The sequence below is a fragment of the Drosophila biarmipes genome, unplaced genomic scaffold, assembly GCF_025231255.1.
Source record: "Drosophila biarmipes strain raj3 unplaced genomic scaffold, RU_DBia_V1.1 ptg000086l, whole genome shotgun sequence".
Classification (NCBI taxonomy): Eukaryota; Metazoa; Arthropoda; class Insecta; order Diptera; family Drosophilidae; genus Drosophila; species Drosophila biarmipes.
This window is the reverse complement of record NW_026114568.1, coordinates 19,307-43,512: the sequence shown is the minus strand read 5'-3', so window position 1 is coordinate 43,512 and position 24,206 is coordinate 19,307. Positions and strand designations below refer to the sequence as shown.

At 38.9% G+C, this 24,206-nt stretch overlaps 2 non-coding genes and 2 pseudogenes across 2 annotated transcripts; all 4 read left to right on the top strand.

The window, feature by feature from the left end:
- LOC127012467 (large subunit ribosomal RNA) lies at positions 1-3,479 on the top strand (annotated as a pseudogene; the record flags this gene model as incomplete).
- Positions 3,480-9,916: 6,437 nt separating this feature from the next.
- LOC127012470 (small subunit ribosomal RNA) lies at positions 9,917-11,911 on the top strand. Its single transcript, XR_007765956.1, has one exon. It is a non-coding gene; the product is annotated as a small subunit ribosomal RNA (ribosomal RNA).
- Positions 11,912-13,114: 1,203 nt separating this feature from the next.
- Positions 13,115-13,293, top strand: LOC127012468 (5.8S ribosomal RNA). Its single transcript, XR_007765954.1, has one exon. It is a non-coding gene; the product is annotated as a 5.8S ribosomal RNA (ribosomal RNA).
- Positions 13,294-13,695: 402 nt separating this feature from the next.
- LOC127012466 (large subunit ribosomal RNA) lies at positions 13,696-23,163 on the top strand (annotated as a pseudogene).
- Positions 23,164-24,206: the final 1,043 nt, after the last annotated feature.

Below are 24,206 nucleotides of genomic sequence, written 5' to 3'. Positions count from 1 at the left end.
AACAATATTATGATAATAGTGTGCATTTTTTCCATATAAGGACATTGTAATCTATTAGCATACCAAATTTATCATAAAATATAACTTATAGTTTATTCAAATTAATTTGCTTGCATTTTAACACAGAATAAATGTTATTAATTTGATAAAGTGCTGATAGATTTATATGAATACAGTGCGTTAATTTTTCGGAATTATATAATGGCATAATTATCATTGATTTTTGTGTTTATTATATGCACTTGTAGGATTAACAATGCGAAAGATTCAGGATACCTTCGGGACCCGTCTTGAAACACGGACCAAGGAGTCTAACATATGTGCAAGTTATTGGGATATAAACCTAATAGCGTAATTAACTTGACTAATAATGGGATTAGTTTTTTAACTATTTATAGCTAATTAACACAATCCCGGGGCGTTCTATATAGTTATGTATAATGATATTTATATTATTTATGCCTCTAACTGGAACGTACCTTGAGCATATATGCTGTGACCCGAAAGATGGTGAACTATACTTGATCAGGTTGAAGTCAGGGGAAACCCTGATGGAAGACCGAAACAGTTCTGACGTGCAAATCGATTGTCAGAATTGAGTATAGGGGCGAAAGACCAATCGAACCATCTAGTAGCTGGTTCCTTCCGAAGTTTCCCTCAGGATAGCTGGTGCATTTTAATATTATATAAAATAATCTTATCTGGTAAAGCGAATGATTAGAGGCCTTAGGGTCGAAACGATCTTAACCTATTCTCAAACTTTAAATGGGTAAGAACCTTAACTTTCTTGATATGAAGTTCAAGGTTATGATATAATGTGCCCAGTGGGCCACTTTTGGTAAGCAGAACTGGCGCTGTGGGATGAACCAAACGTAATGTTACGGTGCCCAAATTAACAACTCATGCAGATACCATGAAAGGCGTTGGTTGCTTAAAACAGCAGGACGGTGATCATGGAAGTCGAAATCCGCTAAGGAGTGTGTAACAACTCACCTGCCGAAGCAACTAGCCCTTAAAATGGATGGCGCTTAAGTTGTATACCTATACATTACCGCTAAAGTAGATGATTTATATTACTTGTAATATAAATTTTGAAACTTTAGTGAGTAGGAAGGTACAATGGTATGCGTAGAAGTGTTTGGCGTAAGCCTGCATGGAGCTGCCATTGGTACAGATCTTGGTGGTAGTAGCAAATAATCGAATGAGACCTTGGAGGACTGAAGTGGAGAAGGGTTTCGTGTGAACAGTGGTTGATCACGAGTTAGTCGGTCCTAAGTTCAAGGCGAAAGCCGAAAATTTTCAAGTAAAATACAAATGCCAAACAAATATATATATTATATAAAATCTAGCTAAATTAATATACTTGAATAATTTTGAACGAAAGGGAATACGGTTCCAATTCCGTAACCTGTTGAGTATCCGTTTGTTATTAAATATGGGCCTCGTGCTCATCCTGGCAACAGGAACGACCATAAAGAAGCCGTCGAGAGATATCGGAAGAGTTTTCTTTTCTGTTTTATAGCCGTACTACCATGGAAGTCTTTCGCAGAGAGATATGGTAGATGGGCTAGAAGAGCATGACATATACTGTTGTGTCGATATTTTCTCCTCGGACCTTGAAAATTTATGGTGGGGACACGCAAACTTCTCAACAGGCCGTACCAATATCCGCAGCTGGTCTCCAAGGTGAAGAGTCTCTAGTCGATAGAATAATGTAGGTAAGGGAAGTCGGCAAATTAGATCCGTAACTTCGGGATAAGGATTGGCTCTGAAGATTGAGATAGTCGGGCTTGATTGGGAAACAATAACATGGTTTATGTGCTCGTTCTGGGTAAATAGAGTTTCTAGCATTTATGTTAGTTACTTGTTCCCCGGATAGTTTAGTTACGTAGCCAATTGTGGAACTTTCTTGCTAAAATTTTTAAGAATACTAATTGGGTTAAACCAATTAGTTCTTATTAATTATAACGATTATCAATTAACAATCAATTCAGAACTGGCACGGACTTGGGGAATCCGACTGTCTAATTAAAACAAAGCATTGTGATGGCCCTAGCGGGTGTTGACACAATGTGATTTCTGCCCAGTGCTCTGAATGTCAAAGTGAAGAAATTCAAGTAAGCGCGGGTCAACGGCGGGAGTAACTATGACTCTCTTAAGGTAGCCAAATGCCTCGTCATCTAATTAGTGACGCGCATGAATGGATTAACGAGATTCCTACTGTCCCTATCTACTATCTAGCGAAACCACAGCCAAGGGAACGGGCTTGGAATAATTAGCGGGGAAAGAAGACCCTTTTGAGCTTGACTCTAATCTGGCAGTGTAAGGAGACATAAGAGGTGTAGAATAAGTGGGAGATATTAGACCTCGGTTTGGTATCGCCAATGAAATACCACTACTCTTATTGTTTCCTTACTTACTTGATTAAATGGAACGTGTATCATTTCCTAGCCATTATACGGATATATTTATTATATCTTATGGTATTGGGTTTTGATGCAAGCTTCTTGATCAAAGTATCACGAGTTTGTTATATAATCGCAAACAAATTCTTTAATAAAACGGTGCATTTATGTATTTTTGATTTGAAAATTTGGTATAACTCCAATTACTCAGGTATGATCCAATTCAAGGACATTGCCAGGTAGGGAGTTTGACTGGGGCGGTACATCTCTCAAATAATAACGGAGGTGTCCCAAGGCCAGCTCAGTGCGGACAGAAACCACACATAGAGCAAAAGGGCAAATGCTGACTTGATCTCGGTGTTCAGTACACACAGGGACAGCAAAAGCTCGGCCTATCGATCCTTTTGGTTTAAAGAGTTTTTAACAAGAGGTGTCAGAAAAGTTACCATAGGGATAACTGGCTTGTGGCGGCCAAGCGTTCATAGCGACGTCGCTTTTTGATCCTTCGATGTCGGCTCTTCCTATCATTGTGAAGCAAAATTCACCAAGCGTTGGATTGTTCACCCATGCAAGGGAACGTGAGCTGGGTTTAGACCGTCGTGAGACAGGTTAGTTTTACCCTACTAATGACAAAACGTTGTTGCGACAGCATTCCTGCGTAGTACGAGAGGAACCGCAGGTACGGACCAATGGCACAATACTTGTTCGAGCGAACAGTGGTATGACGCTACGTCCGTTGGATTATGCCTGAACGCCTCTAAGGTCGTATCCGTGCTGGACTGCAATGATAAATAAGGGGCAATTTGCATTGTATGGCTTCTAAACCATTTAAAGTTTATAATTTACTTTTTAAACGACAATGGATGTGATGCCAATGTAATTTGTAACATAGTAAATTGGGAGGATCTTTGATCACCTGATGCCGCGCTAGTTACATATAAAAGCATTATTTAATACAATGACAAAGCCTAGAATCAATTGTAAACGACTTTTGTAACAGGCAAGGTGTTGTAAGTGGTTGAGCAGCTGCCATACTGCGATCCACTGAAGCTTATCCTTTGCTTGATGATTCGATAATAAAATTGCATAATTTATTTGTTGTGTTGAACTTCTTATATAAAGTTCAACCAACAATCTATTTGTATGCATTGATTGTTTGCTTGGCTTTGTGGCGAATTTTTAATCCTTTATATATTACATTCCTAAGGTCTAGATTTTCAAGTAAGAGACCAATTTGATTAACATATCAATATAAGTACAACTCGACCATCTAATAATAACAATATGAATCGTCATCTTATTAGTGACGCGAAGATTGGCAAACATATAATATAAAAATATTCCTAAGGTCTAGATTTTCAAGTAAGAGACCAATTTGATTAACATATCAATATAAGTACAACTCGACCATCTAATAATAACAATATGAATCGTCATCTTATTAGTGACGCGAAGATTGGCAAACATATAATATAAAAATATTCCTAAGGTCTAGATTTTCAAGTAAGAGACCAATTTGATTAACATATCAATATAAGTACAACTCGACCATCTAATAATAACAATATGAATCGTCATCTTATTAGTGACGCGAAGATTGGCAAACATATAATATAAAAATATTCCTAAGGTCTAGATTTTCAAGTAAGAGACCAATTTGATTAACATATCAATATAAGTACAACTCGACCATCTAATAATAACAATATGAATCGTCATCTTATTAGTGACGCGAAGATTGGCAAACATATAATATAAAAATATTCCTAAGGTCTAGATTTTCAAGTAAGAGACCAATTTGATTAACATATCAATATAAGTACAACTCGACCATCTAATAATAATATGAATCGTCATCTTATTAGTGACGCGAAGATTGGCAAACATATAATATAAAAATATTCCTAAGGTCTAGATTTTCAAGTAAGAGACCAATTTGATTAACATATCAATATAAGTACAACTCGACCATCTAATAATAACAATATGAATCGTCATCTTATTAGTGACGCGAAGATTGGCAAACATATAATATAAAAATATTCCTAAGGTCTAGATTTTCAAGTAAGAGACCAATTTGATTAACATATCAATATAAGTACAACTCGACCATCTAATAATAACAATATGAATCGTCATCTTATTAGTGACGCGAAGATTGGCAAACATATAATATAAAAATATTCCTAAGGTCTAGATTTTCAAGTAAGAGACCAATTTGATTAACATATCAATATAAGTACAACTCGACCATCTAATAATAACAATATGAATCGTCATCTTATTAGTGACGCGAAGATTGGCAAACATATAATATAAAAATATTCCTAAGGTCTAGATTTTCAAGTAAGAGACCAATTTGATTAACATATCAATATAAGTACAACTCGACCATCTAATAATAACAATATGAATCGTCATCTTATTACTGACGCGAAGATTGGCAAACATATAATATACAAATATTCCTAAGGTCTAGATTTTCAAGTAAGAGACCAATTTGATTAACATATCAATATAAGTACAACTCGACCATCTAATAATAACAATATGAATCGTCATCTTATTAGTGACGCGAAGATTGGCAAACATATAATATAAAAATATTCCTAAGGTCTAGATTTTCAAGTAAGAGACCAATTTGATTAACATATCAATATAAGTACAACTCGACCATCTAATAATAACAATATGAATCGTCATCTTTTTAGTGACGCGAAGATTGGCAAACATATAATATAAAAATATTCCTAAGGTCTAGAATCTTAAGCAATAGACCAATTCAACTAAGAGTTGACATATAAAAATATGTTCCTTTTAATGTTAGCAAAATTTTATCGTCACATACTGTTAGTGACGCGAACGTTTTTTTCTCCATGTTTATATGAATGTTTATTCAAAGGTAGAAAGGCAGGATCGTTATTTTATAAGTGAAGCGATAAAAAAATATTATGCAATAGGACATCTATTTATAAATATTTTTAAGTCTTAGAAATTCAAGTAAAGAGATTCAAGAAATTCATTCAACTTAGAGCGCACATATAATTAAAACTATTCCTGAGGTTTAGAAACCAAATTAAATAAAGAGGACATATAAACGTATGTGGTATTTTGATGGTAGTAAAAATGTATCGCGATATTATTAGTGACGCGACCAATTTTTATACTCTTTGCTCCATGTGCAAATATATCTAGTGTTTAGATAGTCAATTAAAAATGACAATTTTAACTAAAAGACTTAAAAAAGTGTTTGTCAAACTTATAATTTTGTCAATACTATATAAAACGCCAATCATATCCTTATAAAAGTAAATACGGTATATGGTTATAAATACAAAACCATATATAAATAAAAAAATGAAATCGTATGTATATGGCTTATAGGTATAATACCTATAAGGCATAATAATGTATAATATTAGCAAATATACATATAAAAGTGCATAAATTGTATAGATATGGCATAAAGAAGGCATTTATGAGAATAGCTAGTAGAATTTGCCCATACACTACTAGCGAAATGAGATATTTATACCTAGTGAGGGCGGCACTAGTACTATAAATTGTGGCAAAATAAATCTTATGCAAATGCATAGGATTTTGTCAATACCGTACAAAAAACTAAGTAAAACGTATGGATATTGAAAAATAAATGGATTATATTCATAAAATACGAATATTTCTTGCATTCTCTTGTTATACGAGAGAATATCATACGGAGCGGGCAGCCCCTAGTATAGTAAGCAGTCGAATGGGAGACAGCGTGTCCAAAAACACCTATAGGGAGGTGGTCGTTGGCGGACCTCTCCTCGTATTGGTCAAACTTATGATTTTGTCAATACTATATAAAACGCCAATCATATCCATATAAAAGTGAATACAGTATATGGATATGAATAAAAAACCATACATAAATAAAAAAAAATATGTATAAAAAATTATACATATATTTATATTAAGCAATCGTATGGATGTGGCTTATAGGTATAATACCTATAAGGCATAATAATGTATAATATAGCAAATATACATATAAAAGTGCATGAATTGTATAGATATGGCATATAAGTGACATATTTATGAGAATAGCTAGTAGAATTTGCCCATACACTACTAGCGAAATGAGATATTTATACCTAGTGAGGGCGGCACTAGTACTATAAATTGTGGCAAAATAAATCTTATGCAAATGCATAGGATTTTGTCAATACCGTACAAAAAACTAAGTAAAACGTATGGATATTGAAAAATAAATGGATTATATTCATAAAATACGAATATTTCTTGCATTCTCTTGTTATATGAGAGAATATCATACGGAGCGGGTAGCCCCTAGTATAGTAAGCAGTCGAATGGGAGACAGCGTGTCCAAAAACACCTATAGGGAGGTGGTCGTTGGCGGACCTCTCCTCGTATTGGTCAAACTTATGATTTTGTCAATACTATATAAAACGCCAATCATATCCATATAAAAGTGAATACAGTATATGGATATGAATAAAAAACCATACATAAATAAAAAAAAATATGTATAAAAAATTATACATATATTTATATTAAGCAATCGTATGGATGTGGCTTATAGGTATAATACCTATAAGGCATAATAATGTATAATATAGCAAATATACATATAAAAGTGCATGAATTGTATAGATATGGCATATAAGTGACATATTTATGAGAATAGCTAGTAGAATTTGCCCATACACTACTAGCGAAATGAGATATTTATACCTAGTGAGGGCGGCACTAGTACTATAAATTGTGGCAAAATAAATCTTATGCAAATGCATAGGATTTTGTCAATACCGTACAAAAAACTAAGTAAAACGTATGGATATTGAAAAATAAATGGATTATATTCATAAAATACGAATATTTCTTGCATTCTCTTGTTATATGAGAGAATATCATACGGAGCGGGTAGCCCCTAGTATAGTAAGCAGTCGAATGGGAGACAGCGTGTCCAAAAACACCTATAGGGAGGTGGTCGTTGGCGGACCTCTCCTCGTATTGGTCAAACTTATGATTTTGTCAATACTATATAAAACGCCAATCATATCCATATAAAATTGAATACAGTATATGGATATGAATAAAAAACCATACAAAAATAAAAAAAAAATATGTATAAAAAATTATACATATATTTATATTAAGCAATCGTATGGATGTGGCTTATAGGTATAATACCTATAAGGCATAATAATGTATAATATAGCAAATATACATATAAAAGTGCATGAATTGTATAGATATGGCATATAAGTGACATATTTATGAGAATAGCTAGTAGAATTTCCCCATACACTACTAGCGAAATGAGATATTTATACCTAGTGAGGGCGGCACTAGTACTATAAATTGTGGCAAAATAAATATTATGCAAATGCATAGGATTTTGTCAATACCGTACAAAAAACTAAGTAAAACGTATGGATATTGAAAAATAAATGGATTATATTCATAAAATACGAATATTTCTTGCATTCTCTTGTTATATGAGAGAATATCATACGGAGCGGGTAGCCCCTAGTATAGTAAGCAGTCGAATGGGAGACAGCGTGTCCAAAAACACCTATAGGGAGGTGGTCGTTGGCGGACCTCTCCTCGTATTGGTCAAACTTATGATTTTGTCAATACTATATAAAACGCCAATCATATCCATATAAAAGTGAATACAGTATATGGATATGAATAAAAAACCATACATAAATAAAAAAAAAATATGTATAAAAAATTATACATATATTTATATTAAGCAATCGTATGGATGTGGCTTATAGGTATAATACCTATAAGGCATAATAATGTATAATATAGCAAATATACATATAAAAGTGCATGAATTGTATAGATATGGCATATAAGTGACATATTTATGAGAATAGCTAGTAGAATTTGCCCATACACTACTAGCGAAATGAGATATTTATACCTAGTGAGGGCGGCACTAGTACTATAAATTGTGGCAAAATAAATCTTATGCAAATGCATAGGATTTTGTCAATACCATACATAAACCGTATGGATATTGAGAAGTTAATAGATTACATCTATAATATGAGAAGTATTTTAGTATTCTTATTAAATAAGAGAATACTATAAGGGTGAGTGGCAAAGAGAATTGAATATACCCGAATGGGAGACAGCGTGTCCAAAAACTACTATAGGTGGTGTGGCAAATATGAGGAAGGCAATATATCCATATAATGAAAATAAAAGTGCGTTTTCTTATTATATAAGAGAACACTATATGGGTGAGTGGCAAAGTAAATTGAATATACCCGAATGGGAGACAGCGTGTCCAAAAACTACTATAGGTGGTGTGGCAAATATGAGGAAGGCAATATATCCATATAATGAAAATAAAAGTGCGTTTTCTTATTATATAAGAGAACACTATATGGGTGAGTGGCAAAGTAAATTGAATATACCCGAATGGGAGACAGCGTGTCCAAAAACTACTATAGGTGGTGTGGCAAATATGAGGAAGGCAATATATCCATATAATGAATATAAAAGTGCGTTGTCTTATTATATAAGAGAACACTATATGGGTGAGTGGCAAAGTAAATTGAATATACCCGAATGGGAGACAGCGTGTCCAAAAACTACTATAGGATGGTCAATGGGCCGGCCGTCTGCTATTGACATATGTCAGTAGAGAAGATATTATCCGTCAAATTTGTTTCTTTATTCATTTATTTGAATACGAGACTTGGCTCCGCGGTTAATATTTTAAGCCCAAAGATAATAACGTTGAAACAAAGGCCAAGTTTCTATTGTACATAGAATAACAAATTGTTTCCGAATTTTATCGTTAATTTTAGGAGGTAGGCTAACATGATTTATATTATATGTGTATTATTAAATAATAATAGTACATAAAAGTCTACCAAAGAAATATAAAAATGTAATTATGAATACATTTTCAATATTAATATCAACTTATATTGTTGATAATAAAAAATAGCTATTAAGAGAGTTATTTAAGAAATTATATAATATATAATAAAGAGTATATATATAAATAATATATAAGTATATATTATTTAAGAAATAAATATAGTAGTAATAATTATATATATACACTCGGTTCTATTTTATATATTACCAGAGACTTATATGGATATATATAGATAAATTTTAAATTTATCGTCAAAATACAAATGATTAACTCAATATCTTATATTGGTTAAACAAAAATTGTACATGTGTGGATACAATATATTATGTATGTCGAACAAAAATGATATTTTAGAATGAAATGTGCATATATAAAGAAAATATATGAAAAATAAATATTGTGTTTATAAAGAATATGATTCTTTTTGACATCAATAAAAACTTGTTATTATTAGTGGCGAAACAAGTATAAATTGGAAAACAAACGTATACGAATGCTATATAAAAATGGCCGTATTCGATAGAAATAAAATCTATAACAACATATATATTGCTAATTTCTATTCAAAAAATATGAATGAAATATGAATAAAAACATTATTCTGGTTGATCCTGCCAGTAGTTATATGCTTGTCTCAAAGATTAAGCCATGCATGTCTAAGTACACACGAATTAAAAGTGAAACCGCAAAAGGCTCATTATATCAGTTATGGTTCCTTAGATCGTTAACAGTTACTTGGATAACTGTGGTAATTCTAGAGCTAATACATGCAATTAAAACATGAACCTTATGGAACATGTGCTTTTATTAGGCTAAAACCAAGCGATCGCAAGATCGTTATATTGGTTGAACTCTAGATAACATGCAGATCGTATGGTCTTGTACCGACGACAGATCTTTCAAATGTCTGCCCTATCAACTTTTGATGGTAGTATCTAGGACTACCATGGTTGCAACGGGTAACGGGGAATCAGGGTTCGATTCCGGAGAGGGAGCCTGAGAAACGGCTACCACATCTAAGGAAGGCAGCAGGCGCGTAAATTACCCACTCCCAGCTCGGGGAGGTAGTGACGAAAAATAACAATACAGGACTCATATCCGAGGCCCTGTAATTGGAATGAGTACACTTTAAATCCTTTAACAAGGACCAATTGGAGGGCAAGTCTGGTGCCAGCAGCCGCGGTAATTCCAGCTCCAATAGCGTATATTAAAGTTGTTGCGGTTAAAACGTTCGTAGTTGAACTTGTGCTTCATACGGGTAGTACAACTTACAATTGTGGTTAGTACTATACCTTTATGTATGTAAGCGTATTACCGGTGGAGTTCTTACATGTGCTTAGATACTTGTATTTTTTCATATGTTCCTCCTATTTAAAAACCTGCATTAGTGCTCTTAAACGAGTGTTATTGTGGGCCGGTACAATTACTTTGAACAAATTAGAGTGCTTAAAGCAGGCTTCAAATGCCTGAATATTCTGTGCATGGGATAATGAAATAAGACCTCTGTTCTGCTTTCATTGGTTTTCAGATCAAGAGGTAATGATTAATAGAAGCAGTTTGGGGGCATTAGTATTACGACGCGAGAGGTGAAATTCTTGGACCGTCGTAAGACTAACTTAAGCGAAAGCATTTGCCAAAGATGTTTTCATTAATCAAGAACGAAAGTTAGAGGTTCGAAGGCGATCAGATACCGCCCTAGTTCTAACCATAAACGATGCCAGCTAGCAATTGGGTGTAGCTACTTTTATGGCTCTCTCAGTCGCTTCCCGGGAAACCAAAGCTTTTGGGCTCCGGGGGAAGTATGGTTGCAAAGCTGAAACTTAAAGGAATTGACGGAAGGGCACCACCAGGAGTGGAGCCTGCGGCTTAATTTGACTCAACACGGGAAAACTTACCAGGTCCGAACATAAGTGTGTAAGACAGATTGATAGCTCTTTCTCGAATCTATGGGTGGTGGTGCATGGCCGTTCTTAGTTCGTGGAGTGATTTGTCTGGTTAATTCCGATAACGAACGAGACTCAAATATATTAAATAGATATCTTCAGGATTATGGTGTTGAAGCTTATATAGCCTTCATTCATGGTGGCAGTAAAATGTTTATTGTGTTTGAATGTGTTTATATAAGTGGAGCCGTACCTGTTGGTTTGTCCCATTATAAGGACACTAGCTTCTTAAATGGACAAATTGCGTCTAGCAATAATGAGATTGAGCAATAACAGGTCTGTGATGCCCTTAGATGTCCTGGGCTGCACGCGCGCTACAATGAAAGTATCAACGTGTATTTCCTAGACCGAGAGGTCCGGGTAAACCGCTGAACCACTTTCATGCTTGGGATTGTGAACTGAAACTGTTCACATGAACTTGGAATTCCCAGTAAGTGTGAGTCATTAACTCGCATTGATTACGTCCCTGCCCTTTGTACACACCGCCCGTCGCTACTACCGATTGAATTATTTAGTGAGGTCTCCGGACGTGATCACTGTGACGCCTTGCGTGTTACGGTTGTTTCGCAAAAGTTGACCGAACTTGATTATTTAGAGGAAGTAAAAGTCGTAACAAGGTTTCCGTAGGTGAACCTGCGGAAGGATCATTAATGTTTTAATATCCTTACCGTTAATAAAATATTTGTTTATATTATAATAAATACATTATAGTATTACAAATAAAATATGAATTGCCAAAATGTATATGAGATCTATTATAGATCAAATGAAATTTCGAACAAGCAAATCGAAATAATGCAAATATTAAAATTATATATTGTATTTAATACATATGAGAGAAATTAATAAGCAGCCAAAGCAAACAAATAAAAATTCGAACAAGCAAATCGAATTATTAAAATAATAATATTAAATTATTATTGTATATCCTTACCGTTAATAAAATATTTGTTTATATTATAATAAATACATTATAATAATACAAATAAAATATGAATTGCCAAAATGTATATGAGATCTAATATAGATCAAATAAAATTTCGAACAAGCAAATCGAAATAATGCAAATATTAAAATTATATATTGTATTTAATACATATGAGAGAAATAATAAGCAGCCAAAGCAAACAAATAAAAATTCGAACAAGCAAATCGAATTATTAAAATAATAATATTAAATTATTATTGTATATCCTTACCGTTAATAAAATATTTGTTTATATTATAATAAATACATTATAGTAATACAAATAAAATATGAATTGCCAAAATGTATATGATCTAATATAGATCAAATGAAATTTCGAACAAGCAAATCGAAATAATGCAAATATTAAAATTATATATTGTATTTAATACATATGAGAGAAATAATAAGCAGCCAAAACAAACAAATAAAAATTCGAACAAGCAAATCGAATTATTAAAATAATAATATTAAATTATTATTGTATATAAACACAATTAAAATACTGTGTGTATATGGACCATAATATACACGCGTTGCGATATGTATTGTTCATCTCAGTTATGCGCATACATTGGATAATGCAACAACCTAAAATGTACAATGTTGTACCTGGTTTTATACAGGTTAATGTTTTATATAAATTTCAATTTATATCGCTAAAAAAGTATTAATATATATATATATATATTTATTTACAATAAATGCAATTTAAAAAGAAATACTTTGATATATATTGGTTATATAAAACTAAGACATTTCGCAGCATTCGTTTTAGGTATAAAAATAAATTTATTGAAGGAATTGATATATGCCAGTAAAATGGTGTATTTTTAATTTCTTTCAATAAAAACATATTTGACAAAATTAAGAAACCAATTTATAAAACTCTAAGCGGTGGATCACTCGGCTCATGGGTCGATGAAGAACGCAGCAAACTGTGCGTCATCGTGTGAACTGCAGGACACATGAACATCGACATTTTGAACGCATATCGCAGTCCATGCTGTTATGTACTTTAATTAATTTTATAGTGCTGCTTGGACTACATATGGTTGAGGGTTGTAAGACTATGCTAATTAAGTTGCTTATACAAATTTTATAATGAAATTTTATAAGCATATGGTATATTATTGGATAATAATAATTTAATTATTTTATTCATAATATTAAAAAATATATGAAAAACATTATCTCACATTAGTAAATAATTTGAATGTGAAAAACGAAGAGAAATATTTTCTTTTTCAATCAAATGATACTGAGAAATGTCTAGCATAAAAATTTATCTAGAATTGTCTCTTATTAATGATTAGAAAATAGAAAACCGTTGACAATATTATTGTTCTTCGTTGATTCGTTAAATCAAACAAATGCCATTTATATACAGATATTATTAATATAACGAATTTAATAAAATGTTTTATCATTATATATAAAGAATTAATTGCATATAAAAGTTATACACAACCTCAACTCATATGGGACTACCCCCTGAATTTAAGCATATTAATTAGGGGAGGAAAAGAAACTAACAAGGATTTTCTTAGTAGCGGCGAGCGAAAAGAAATCAGTTCAGCACTAAGTCACTTTGTCTATATGGCAAATGTGAGATGCAGTGTATGGAGCGTCAATATTCTAGTATGAGAAATTAACGATTTAAGTCCTTCTTAAATGAGGCCATTTACCCATAGAGGGTGCCAGGCCCGTATAACGTTAATGATTACTAGATGATGTTTCCAAAGAGTCGTGTTGCTTGATAGTGCAGCACTAAGTGGGTGGTAAACTCCATCTAAAACTAAATATAACCATGAGACCGATAGTAAACAAGTACCGTGAGGGAAAGTTGAAAAGAACTCTGAATAGAGAGTTAAACAGTACGTGAAACTGCTTAGAGGTTAAGCCCGATGAACCTGAATATCCGTTATGGAAAATTCATCATTAGAATTGTAATATTTAAACAATATTATGATAATAGTGTGCATTTTTTCCATATAAGGACATTGTAATCTATTAGCATACCAAATTTATCATAAAATATAACTTATAGTTTATTCAAATTAATTTGCTTGCATTTTAACACAGAATAAATGTTATTAATTTGATAAAGTGCTGATAGATTTATATGAATACAGTGCGTTAATTTTTCGGAATTATATAATGGCATAATTATCATTGATTTTTGTGTTTATTATATGCACTTGTAGGATTAACAATGCGAAAGATTTAGGATACCTTCGGGACCCGTCTTGAAACACGGACCAAGGAGTCTAACATATGTGCAAGTTATTGGGATATAAACCTAATAGCGTAATTAACTTGACTAATAATGGGATTAGTTTTTTAACTATTTATAGCTAATTAACACAATCCCGGGGCGTTCTATATAGTTATGTATAATGATATTTATATTATTTATGCCTCTAACTGGAACGTACCTTGAGCATATATGCTGTGACCCGAAAGATGGTGAACTATACTTGATCAGGTTGAAGTCAGGGGAAACCCTGATGGAAGACCGAAACAGTTCTGACGTGCAAATCGATTGTCAGAATTGAGTATAGGGGCGAAAGACCAATCGAACCATCTAGTAGCTGGTTCCTTCCGAAGTTTCCCTCAGGATAGCTGGTGCATTTTAATATTATATAAAATAATCTTATCTGGTAAAGCGAATGATTAGAGGCCTTAGGGTCGAAACGATCTTAACCTATTCTCAAACTTTAAATGGGTAAGAACCTTAACTTTCTTGATATGAAGTTCAAGGTTATGATATAATGTGCCCAGTGGGCCACTTTTGGTAAGCAGAACTGGCGCTGTGGGATGAACCAAACGTAATGTTACGGTGCCCAAATTAACAACTCATGCAGATACCATGAAAGGCGTTGGTTGCTTAAAACAGCAGGACGGTGATCATGGAAGTCGAAATCCGCTAAGGAGTGTGTAACAACTCACCTGCCGAAGCAACTAGCCCTTAAAATGGATGGCGCTTAAGTTGTATACCTATACATTACCGCTAAAGTAGATGATTTATATTACTTGTAATATAAATTTTGAAACTTTAGTGAGTAGGAAGGTACAATGGTATGCGTAGAAGTGTTTGGCGTAAGCCTGCATGGAGCTGCCATTGGTACAGATCTTGGTGGTAGTAGCAAATAATCGAATGAGACCTTGGAGGACTGAAGTGGAGAAGGGTTTCGTGTGAACAGTGGTTGATCACGAGTTAGTCGGTCCTAAGTTCAAGGCGAAAGCCGAAAATTTTCAAGTAAAATACAAATGCCAAACAAATATATATATTATATAAAATCTAGCTAAATTAATATACTTGAATAATTTTGAACGAAAGGGAATACGGTTCCAATTCCGTAACCTGTTGAGTATCCGTTTGTTATTAAATATGGGCCTCGTGCTCATCCTGGCAACAGGAACGACCATAAAGAAGCCGTCGAGAGATATCGGAAGAGTTTTCTTTTCTGTTTTATAGCCGTACTACCATGGAAGTCTTTCGCAGAGAGATATGGTAGATGGGCTAGAAGAGCATGACATATACTGTTGTGTCGATATTTTCTCCTCGGACCTTGAAAATTTATGGTGGGGACACGCAAACTTCTCAACAGGCCGTACCAATATCCGCAGCTGGTCTCCAAGGTGAAGAGTCTCTAGTCGATAGAATAATGTAGGTAAGGGAAGTCGGCAAATTAGATCCGTAACTTCGGGATAAGGATTGGCTCTGAAGATTGAGATAGTCGGGCTTGATTGGGAAACAATAACATGGTTTATGTGCTCGTTCTGGGTAAATAGAGTTTCTAGCATTTATGTTAGTTACTTGTTCCCCGGATAGTTTAGTTACGTAGCCAATTGTGGAACTTTCTTGCTAAAATTTTTAAGAATACTAATTGGGTTAAACCAATTAGTTCTTATTAATTATAACGATTATCAATTAACAATCAATTCAGAACTGGCACGGACTTGGGGAATCCGACTGTCTAATTAAAACAAAGCATTGTGATGGCCCTAGCGGGTGTTGACACAATGTGATTTCTGCCCAGTGCTCTGAATGTCAAAGTGAAGAAATTCAAGTAAGCGCGGGTCAACGGCGGGAGTAACTATGACTCTCTTAAGGTAGCCAAATGCCTCGTCATCTAATTAGTGACGCGCATGAATGGATTAACGACGGACGTGTGTTTTCTCGTGGTCCCAATCAAACGGTCATTTCAAAGTTATTTCTGGGTGTACAGAGCTCGAAATTGGACTAAAATTCGCAGTTTAGTGCAAGGAAGACGCCTGTGTAAAAACAATTTTGAAAAGTGAGCGGTAAGAGTGGAAATCGCCGTTTTCCTTTTTGGAAAATTTCCACACGTGCGCGTGGGTGAGTGCAGCCGCGAGAACTTTCGTGAGAGCAAAAGCGGCGAGAGCGAGCTTTCTCTCTCGCAGTCAGCTGTTCTAGCGGGTGTGTGTACCGGCTAAACTTGCGTATCGGGTAAGTGTACTTGCTCGAGTAAGTTTGGTGGTAGGAGGAAAATGGCTCCATCTCCGATGGAGACGGCAGGTGGATGCTCGGGCAGTGAGTCTGCGAGCAGTCGTAGCGGCAGTGTTAGCCGTGATAGGCAGGGTCGGTCGAAGGGAAAGCGTGGCAGAGGTGCAGCTGCGAGGGATGCCTCACAGGCCAAGTATGTGGCCATCGACGGAGGCAGTGGTGGACCGAAGCAACTTGTGGAGAAGACGCTGTCATCGCTGGAGATGCCGCCGCCGCCGGCTCCCGTTGCTGCCATCGTCCCCGCTGCTGGCACTGTCCCCGCTGCCTCCTCTGCCGATGCCTGCGTCGGCGTCGCAGCTGGCGCCGCTGCTGGCGCCGCTGCCACCGGAGAAGGAGAATGCGTAGAGGAGCTCGAGGCAATGGAGATCGTGAGAGGTGGCCTCGGCCGAATTTCCGCGGAGATCGCGAAAATTAGGTCGGAGATCGTGCTGGACGTCACCACCTGCCTGGGACGAAGCTCAACGAGGGAGTTACTCAGAGTCGCCGCAAAGTACGAGGCCCTGATCTCGGCGCTCACGGTGCGCAATGCGATTTTGGAGGACCGGTGGAAGCAAATGAAGAGGACGCCGCTGCCAACGCCGCCACCGCCGCCACCGCCGACTATCCAACATGGAGCCGCCCATATGCCCTCGGTGTATGCCACTGCGTACCCCAGCCTGCCGGTGTCCTCTGTCATGCCCCCTGCCGTGCCGGTCCCGATGCCGAGGAAGCCGCGCGAGACCTGGTCGGCTGTGGTTCACAGCTCAGACCCGAATATTTCGGGGCAGCAGCTGGCTGAAAAGGTGCGGAAGGAGATTGCTCCTTCACTAGGAGTCCGTCTACACGAAGTCAGAGGACTGGCGCGTGGCGGTGCCATTATCCGCACCCCGTCGTCCGGGGAAATAAGGAAGGTTGTGGCAAATAGGAAGTTTGCAGAAGCTGGCTTGGAGGTGAAGCAAAGCCCAGCCCAGACTCCAAAAGTTCTGGTCAGCAATGTTGATACTGCGACGCCACCGGCTGATTTTATGAGCGAGTTGTTTAAAAACAACTTCGCAGACCGAATGGACCTGGAGGCCTTCAAAAAGCAGGTGCGGCTAGAGAAATCGTGGTCGCAGGCGGATGGCGCCACTGTAAATGTGACGCTGGAAGTCAGCACCACGGCCCTCGACGTGCTTGACGGCGGCAAGGCGTACATTGGCTGGTTTGCGTACAACTGCCGGGCGTTGGTGCGCACTTACGCATGCCACAGGTGCGTGGGTTTCGACCACAAGGTGAAGGACTGCCGGTATAAGGAGAATGTCTGCCGACAGTGCGGACAAACTGGCCACAGTGCACGCGAGTGCCAGAAGCCGGTGGACTGCCGGAACTGCCGGTTTAAGGGCTACCCGTCGGGACACCACATGCTGTCCCCGGGATGTCCCGTATATGCGGCAGTGCTTGCGAGGGTGAACTCTAGACATTAATGTTTAGGTTCATCCAAGCAAACTGTGGTCGAGGACGAGCGGCGACCATCGAGCTCGGAGTCCGGTTGCTTGAAAGCAAGAGTCTGTTCGCACTGGTTCAGGAGCCTTACGCAGGTGACGAGAGGATAGACGTGTTGCCGGATGCAGTGCGAAGCTTCGTCGATCGGCGAGGGAAGGCAGCCATCTTTGTCAGCCACCAGGATGTCATCTGCATGCCAGTGGAGCCGCTCACCAACAACTACGGCGTGTGTGTGTGCATTAAAGGAAGTTTTGGCTCAATCTTCCTTTGCGCCGCATACTGCCAGTTCGATAGCAGACCAAATGGTAGACCGAACCCGCAACCGGATGAATACAGCTACAACCTCCAGTCGTACCTAAGGTACTTGGATTCTGTCCTGCTGCTGGCCAGCAGTACTCCAGCAATCTTCGGACTTGACGCGAACGCAGCGTCCCCCATGTGGTTTAGTAAACTCCCTCCTCGACCGGAGGGACTAACTAACTACTCCCGGGGTGAGCTGCTGTCCGAGTGGATGCTGACGAAGGGAGCGGTGGTCTTGAACCAACCTAGTCAAAGCTACACGTTCGATAACATAAGATCGCACAGCGATATCGACGTGACATTCGCCAACTCAGCAGGACATATGCTAGCCACATATGAGTGGAGAGTGGACGAGTGGGAATTGAGTGACCACAACGTAATTTCCGTTGTGGCCAGCACCTCGACCGCGAATGCCGTTGGGAGATTATCTCCGGTACCGTCCTGGAACTTCTCCAATGCACGTTGGCGTCTGTTCGAACAGGAATTGGTGAATAGGGCAGCCGAGATTCCGGAAGACTTCCAAGGATTGCCGCTGGACCAACAAGTGTCTAGACTCCGCAGGATGGTGCACGATGTGTGCGACCTTGCGTTGGGAAGGAGAACGCCCGGACAGCCGAGAATGAGGGTAAGTTGGTGGACCGCTGACCTTTGCGCAAAGCGCCGCCAAGTCAGGAGACTCAGGCGCCGTCTTCAGGATGCCAGACGCCATCAGCATGATGACGTGGCCGAGCTGACTGTAGTGGAGCTGAGGCTTGCCACAGCCGACTACAGGAAGCTTATCGTGAGGACCAAGGAGAACAGCTGGAGACGCATCGTGGGAGAAAACTCGCACGATCCCTGGGGGCGCGTCTACAAGATGTGCCGAGGTCGCAAGAGACGGACGGAGATTGGGTGCCTCCGCGTGAATGGCGAGCTGGTCACCAATTGGAGTGACTGTGCGCGAGTGCTCCTCCGCAACTTTTTCCCAGCTGCGGAGTCTGACGCACCGATTGCCCCCGTGGAGGAAATCCCACCGCCCTTGAATGTCTCGGAAGTTGATGCTTGTGTCGCCAGGTTGAAGAGCAAGCGCTCGCCTGGCATGGACGGTATCAACGGGACGATTTGCAAGGCTGTGTGGCGTGCCATACCTCAGCATCTGACGGTGCTGTATTCAAACTGCGTCCGGTCGGGGTACTTCCCCGCAGAGTGGAAATGTCCACGTGTAGTGGCACTGCTCAAGGGACCCGACAAGGACAAGTGCGAACCGTCGTCATATCGCGGAATTTGCCTGCTGCCGGTTTTTGGCAAGGTGCTCGAGGCCATTATGGTGGATCGTGTGAGGGAAGTTCTTCCGGAAGGCTGTAGATGGCAATTCGGATTTCGCCAAGGACGTTGTGTGGAGGACGCTTGGATGCACGTTAAGAGCAGTGTTCATGCCAGCCCGGCGAAATACGTGCTCGGAATTTTCGTGGACTTCAAGGGAGCCTTTGACAACGTGGAATGGAGTGCTGCATTGCGCCGATTAGCCGAACTGGGATGCCGAGAGATGGGCTTGTGGCAGAGCTTTTTCTCAGGCAGAAGCGCAGTGATCCGAAGCAGTTACGAGGCAGTTAATGTTCCCGTAACTAGAGGCTGTCCGCAGGGATCAATCAGCGGCCCATTTATATGGGACTTGCTGATGGACGTTCTGCTCCGACGCCTTGAGTCGTACTGCGCCTTGAGCGCGTACGCGGATGACCTGCTGCTTCTCGTCGAGGGAGAATCCCGAAGCGTGCTAGAGACAAAAGGAGCGCAGCTAATGTCCATCGTAGAAGCGTGGGGGATGGAAGTCGGCGTTGCCGTCTCCACCAGCAAGACGGTGATAATGCTGCTTAAGGAGAACGCCCGCCCACCTTTGGCACGTAATCCTTCGGGTGTGCTTAGTCGGCCCCCAGCGGTCAAGCTTGCTGGAGCAAGCTTGCCGTATGTAAGCAGCTGCCGGTATCTTGGCATCACGGTCGAAGAAGGCTTGAAATTCTCCAAGCACTTCACCTCGCTCAAGCAGCGAATGACCGGAGTCGTTGGAGCATTGGCGCGTGTGCTTCGAGCAGACTGGGGATTCAGTCCTCGAGCCAAGCGGACCATCTATGCCGGACTCATGGTACCCTGTGTGCTATTTGGTGCCCCGATATGGTATGTCGATACGACGCAGGAAGTAGTGGCCAGGAAGCGACTTCTTTCTTGCCAGAGGCTCATCCTGCTTGGTAGCCTCCCGGTTTGCCGAACAGTGTCTACTGTGGCACTGCAGGTTCTTGCTGGCGCTCCCCCGCTTGATTTGGTCGCCAAGCAAGTGGCAGCCAAATACAAGCTTAAGCGTGGATACCCGTTGGAGGAGTACGATCTGTGTTATGGCGAGGACCTCACAAGTCTTAGCCGAGGGCAGATGAAGGTGCGTACTGAGCAGTGCATACTGCACGCGTGGCAAGACAGATGGGATAGCGTAGAGTCATCCGGCCGGGTGACCTACAAGTTCATCCCGGATGTCGAATTTGCCTATCGCGATCCTAACTTTGGATTCACGATGCGTACCGGATTCTTGCTTACAGGACATGGATCGCTAAACGCATTTCTGTTTGGTGTCAGAGCGTCGGGCACTGCCGCATGCTCATGTGGCGACCCATATGAGGACTGGCAACATGTTCTATGCGACTGCCCGAACTATGAAGATTTGCGAGACCTCGATGGACTTGGTGTGCAGCAAGTTGGCGAAAGATGGATTGGATTCGATGGCATACTAGCGGATCAGGAGAAGACCAGAAGGCTTACAGCGTTTGCCGAGGAGGCGTTCAACCGGAGGAGGGACTCTTAGTCCTCATCCCTGCCGTGTGGTAGCAGCGAAGAATACTGCCACAGTCTGTCATTGCTTGTCGTAGGAGGCGACTAATATGACATGGTTGCCCCATCCGAGCTTGTCGGAGCTGAAGGGGTGAGGCCCACCGAGCCTGTAATTTTCGGTACCACGGGTTGAGCAGTTATCCAAGGCTGCTCATTGAGGTCGGCCCCCTTGTGGGAGTTTCGTGGTGGCTGTGGTTGACACCTATATCGCGGGTAGAGTCCCCGGGCTCGACGTGGATGTTGCGTTTATACAACTCGGGTGCTGCGACCCAAAGAACAGTAGAGATTTTAGATAGATCTCGCCCCAACGCAAGGGGAAGTGCTTGCCCGACAAGCAAGTACTTAAATTGCTACTGGGGTGGTTGCTATGTACATAGCTATAGCTTCTAGTCCGGGGCGTTGGTCTGGCGCTTAACCTAGACCCGCTGCACTATATGCTCCAAAGTGGGCATATGTGAGTGCCGTGGTTGTAATCCCTTTAGTGTGGAACACGCCACGTTAAATAAGTTCGGAGGGATCCGATTCCCACTGTCCCTATCTACTATCTAGCGAAACCACAGCCAAGGGAACGGGCTTGGAATAATTAGCGGGGAAAGAAGACCCTTTTGAGCTTGACTCTAATCTGGCAGTGTAAGGAGACATAAGAGGTGTAGAATAAGTGGGAGATATTAGACCTCGGTTTGGTATCGCCAATGAAATACCACTACTCTTATTGTTTCCTTACTTACTTGATTAAATGGAACGTGTATCATTTCCTAGCCATTATACGGATATATTTATTATATCTTATGGTATTGGGTTTTGATGCAAGCTTCTTGATCAAAGTATCACGAGTTTGTTATATAATCGCAAACAAATTCTTTAATAAAACGGTGCATTTATGTATTTTTGATTTGAAAATTTGGTATAACTCCAATTACTCAGGTATGATCCAATTCAAGGACATTGCCAGGTAGGGAGTTTGACTGGGGCGGTACATCTCTCAAATAATAACGGAGGTGTCCCAAGGCCAGCTCAGTGCGGACAGAAACCACACATAGAGCAAAAGGGCAAATGCTGACTTGATCTCGGTGTTCAGTACACACAGGGACAGCAAAAGCTCGGCCTATCGATCCTTTTGGTTTAAAGAGTTTTTAACAAGAGGTGTCAGAAAAGTTACCATAGGGATAACTGGCTTGTGGCGGCCAAGCGTTCATAGCGACGTCGCTTTTTGATCCTTCGATGTCGGCTCTTCCTATCATTGTGAAGCAAAATTCACCAAGCGTTGGATTGTTCACCCATGCAAGGGAACGTGAGCTGGGTTTAGACCGTCGTGAGACAGGTTAGTTTTACCCTACTAATGACAAAACGTTGTTGCGACAGCATTCCTGCGTAGTACGAGAGGAACCGCAGGTACGGACCAATGGCACAATACTTGTTCGAGCGAACAGTGGTATGACGCTACGTCCGTTGGATTATGCCTGAACGCCTCTAAGGTCGTATCCGTGCTGGACTGCAATGATAAATAAGGGGCAATTTGCATTGTATGGCTTCTAAACCATTTAAAGTTTATAATTTACTTTTTAAACGACAATGGATGTGATGCCAATGTAATTTGTAACATAGTAAATTGGGAGGATCTTTGATCACCTGATGCCGCGCTAGTTACATATAAAAGCATTATTTAATACAATGACAAAGCCTAGAATCAATTGTAAACGACTTTTGTAACAGGCAAGGTGTTGTAAGTGGTTGAGCAGCTGCCATACTGCGATCCACTGAAGCTTATCCTTTGCTTGATGATTCGATAATAAAATTGCATAATTTATTTGTTGTGTTGAACTTCTTATATAAAGTTCAACCAACAATCTATTTGTATGCATTGATTGTTTGCTTGGCTTTGTGGCGAATTTTTAATCCTTTATATATTACATTCCTAAGGTCTAGATTTTCAAGTAAGAGACCAATTTGATTAACATATCAATATAAGTACAACTCGACCATCTAATAATAACAATATGAATCGTCATCTTATTAGTGACGCGAAGATTGGCAAACATATAATATAAAAATATTCCTAAGGTCTAGATTTTCAAGTAAGAGACCAATTTGATTAACATATCAATATAAGTACAACTCGACCATCTAATAATAACAATATGAATCGTCATCTTATTAGTGACGCGAAGATTGGCAAACATATAATATAAAAATATTCCTAAGGTCTAGATTTTCAAGTAAGAGACCAATTTGATTAACATATCAATATAAGTACAACTCGACCATCTAATAATAACAATATGAATCGTCATCTTATTAGTGACGCGAAGATTGGCAAACATATAATATAAAAATATTCCTAAGGTCTAGATTTTCAAGTAAGAGACCAATTTGATTAACATATCAATATAAGTACAACTCGACCATCTAATAATAACAATATGAATCGTCATCTTATTAGTGACGCGAAGATTGGCAAACATATAATATAAAAATATTCCTAAGGTCTAGATTTTCAAGTAAGAGACCAATTTGATTAACATATCAATATAAGTACAACTCGACCATCTAATAATAATATGAATCGTCATCTTATTAGTGACGCGAAGATTGGCAAACATATAATATAAAAATATTCCTAAGGTCTAGATTTTCAAGTAAGAGACCAATTTGATTAACATATCAATATAAGTACAACTCGACCATCTAATAATAACAATATGAATCGTCATCTTATTAGTGACGCGAAGATTGGCAAACATATAATATAAAAATATTCCTAAGGTCTAGATTTTCAAGTAAGAGACCAATTTGATTAACATATCAATATAAGTACAACTCGACCATCTAA